This window comes from Narcine bancroftii, chromosome 4 (genome assembly GCF_036971445.1).
Source record: "Narcine bancroftii isolate sNarBan1 chromosome 4, sNarBan1.hap1, whole genome shotgun sequence".
NCBI lineage: Eukaryota > Metazoa > Chordata > Chondrichthyes > Torpediniformes > Narcinidae > Narcine > Narcine bancroftii.
In genome coordinates, this window is record NC_091472.1 from 11588107 (window position 1) to 11591640 (window position 3534).

Here is a 3534-nt window from a genome sequence, read left to right on the forward strand (position 1 = left end):
GTACTGATTCCCAGACATAGTTTTAGGCAGGGGACCTACACCATCCACAATAACCCTCGTGAAAGGTTCCTCAACAACAGGAATAGGTTACAATGGATCCACTGGAGAACCCTGCTTAGGTTTCCCCACAACATGAGAAAAATGACATGTCTGGCACCAATTTACAACATCCTTCCTCAAACCAGGCCAGAAAAATGGTCTCAAAATCTTATTCATGGTTTTCCTTACAGCAAGATGACCACCCAAAGGTGTACTGTGGTCTAGATTCAAGATTTCATTCTGGTTATTTCAAGGAAGAACCACCTGATGAATTACACCAACGCCCTCCACCCCCAACACTTCATTAGCTGGAATATCAAGACGTCTCCATTTTCTCATCAACAATTCACCTTTTTAAGTAATATACCTAAACCATTTCTTTATTCTCCTGTTCACTTATGCTTTATTCCGTAAGACAACAAGATCTATTTCTTTTTTCTGTTGATGAATTAACGTTTTCACTGACAAAGAAAAATATTTACTCTCAAAATTACCCTGCTCTTTCAAAACTATTTCAGAAGCCCTGTGCAAGTCTCTATCAACTGTATTTTCCTCAGCTCTCATCACTTTCTAAGTCACAGAACTTGTTACAGCACATACAGGATATATCTCACAATCCTTTTCAACCTCATCCTTACCAGGCTGATCTTTATCCTCTGCCAAATCATTCCCTAATAAAAATGACACCCCCTGCACAGATAACTTTGAAATTACTCCTACTACAACAGGTCCTTTAAATAATTCTGAATTGACCATAGTATTGTGAAGAAATATTGACTCTACCACACCTCCAACCCCTTTAATCAAAGTGTCTCCCCTGTGTCAGTCCTTTGATCCAGACTTAAAATACTTTCCAAGAACAATGACTGAGCAGCCCCAGTGTCTCTAAGAATTTTAACTGGAACCTGTGATTCTCCCACTTTTACTGAAACCAAGCCCTCTGACACAAAAGGTTTGAAAACATCCATGACACCCTTTACAGGTTTGGAACATCTGCTCTCCTTAAATTCCACTCTTTGAATACATGTTTCTGGTAAAACCTCCTTTTCTTGTCTCTTTTCAATACTAGACAATTCACAATAACAGGTCCAGGTTTCTTACAAAAATGACATACAAATCCAGAAGTTCTGTCCTTTCCCACCTTACCTTCATCTTTTCTCTTAATATTCTCTCCAGACTTAATTTCAAGTTTACTCGTCTGCTCCACACTAACCCGATGAACAGGCTTATTCATCTTTTACACATTAACTTTCTGAAAATTCCGAGTATTCTGAAATGCACCTTGGTGAAGTCGGGCAAATTTGTCTGCTAATTTAGCCATTTGCCACCAAATCCCCATGTCTCTCTCATCCAGGTATAATTTAATCCCATTTGGAACACACCTTTTAATTTCCTCAATGAACATCAATTCTCTCAATCTGACAAAATCATTATTTATTCCTTTTGAGGCGCACCAATGGTCAAAACAGACAGATATTTTCAGAGTGAAATCCATACAAGATTGATTCCATGATTCCATAAAACTCCTACATTTTTGTCTATATGCTTCTAGAAACAACTCATAAGCTTTCAATACTGCTTGTTTAACAGGATCATAATTTGCCACTTGCTCTGTAGTCAAGCTAGAGGATGCAATTTGTGCTTTTCCCTTCAATACACTTTGGAGCATGAGAGACCATTTTTCTTTGGGGCATCGATAGACTTCAACAATCCATTGCTGAAGGCCTAAAACTATTTACAAAAGAACCAATCCGACCATCATTTTCACCACAAACACTTTTCTTTCGAGCTCCAACCATAGCACTAACACTAGCCCTCCTAATATGAATACCCTTCCCCAGACCATATGCAATTCTAAACCTTAATTTAGGCCTACTATTTATTTTAGCCACCTCAAGCCTAACAGTCGATACAATCTTAGCCTCAGAGTGAGCCTCAAACTCAAACTGTGCTTTTATAGGAGCCCTACCCACAGTAGCACAAACTATTTCCTATGTAATTACTCTTGGGTTTATTCTTTTATCTTGTACCTTGTACAAGGCACAAGGACTGCCTAAAGAAGTCTCTTGGTGCCTGCCACATTGACCACCACCAGTGGGCTGATATCGCCTCAAACCGTGCATCTTGGCGCCTCACAGTTCGGCAGGCAGCAACCTCCTTTGAAGAAGACCGCAGAGCCCACCTCACTGAAAAAAGACAAAGGAGGAAAAACCCAACACCCAACCCCAACCAACCAATTTTCCCTTGCAACCGCTGCAACCGTGTCTGCCTGTCCCGCATCGGACTTGTCAGCCACAAACGAGACTGCAGCTGACGTGGACATTACCCCTCCATAAATCTTCGTCCGCGAAGCCAAGCCAAAGAAAGAAGAATTCTTTTATCTATAATTATCCTAACAGGTGGATTTACCTTCTATACATCTAACTTATCCCAAGAAGCCATCTGATTAATTCTTCCAAGCTAAACCCTTGCCATAATATGATATATCTCAACACTAGGAGAAACCATTTGAGCCCCCTCTGCTCCCACGCAAGAAGAATCAGAAAAAGCTTCAGGTTTTAATATAGAATACGCTGCAGGACCATTCACCCTATTCTTCTTCACAGAATAAACAGATCTTATTAAAAATATTGCTGCTCTGGCCCATGGTAGACATATCGGCTCCAGAGCTTTTGAAGAGTACCCAAAAGACTTCACTAATGGATTGTTGTTTACAAAAGGCAATAGGTGATAGAGCACATTGGAGCCACTGTTTTCTGGAAGAGAACTTTCTATTCTGAGACGGTCATGTGATTTTGCATGCAGAGAGAGTCAAACAAGATTTCTCTCAGAGAGAGAGAGAGAGTGATGCACAGAGATCACTTGTGCAGTCTTTCAGCCAGCAGACAGCAGCTGGGACTCGAACAGGACAAGCTGGCTAGCTTATGGAAAGCCCAGTTGTAAGACGACCTAGTCAAACCCCTTGTGGTTCTTGCAAGAGGAGAGGACTGGCTGTCTAATGTTTCACTTGGAATAAGGGAAACAAAAAGGAACTCTTGTGTTGACCTGAAAGAAAGATGTTATCATCTGGAGAACACTGAAGGGGCAAGTTTCGTCAGCAAGATACTGAAGTGGATGATTAAAAAGGAACAACAAATCTCTATCTGAAAACCAACAAGAACCTTCCTGAGTGGTAACCATTTACCTTTCAAGTGTCAAAGTCTGGTGAACTTTATAAATGTTACATTCTGTGCACAGTATAAGAATGACCTTCAACCAGTTGTTACGGGGTCCAGAAGACCCCAATAACCAGAAGCAATAGATATGCACCAACACAGGGTCATTTAAACAAAGTTAGTTTTTAATTACAATTGAATAAGAAAACAGAATTAAACTTTAACTTATAACTTATCCAACTTCCTTAACCTACCTAACCTACTTAATCCCCCCTCTAGTATTAAGCGCAGGTGTGTCTAATGTATATTTAAGATTAGAAAAGTTCTTTGGATCACAATC

General features: G+C 40.2%; 1 pseudogene; it reads left to right on the forward strand.

The window, feature by feature from the left end:
* Positions 1 to 1376: 1376 nt before the first annotated feature.
* LOC138762339 (NADH-ubiquinone oxidoreductase chain 1-like) lies at positions 1377 to 2770 on the forward strand (annotated as a pseudogene).
* Positions 2771 to 3534: the final 764 nt, after the last annotated feature.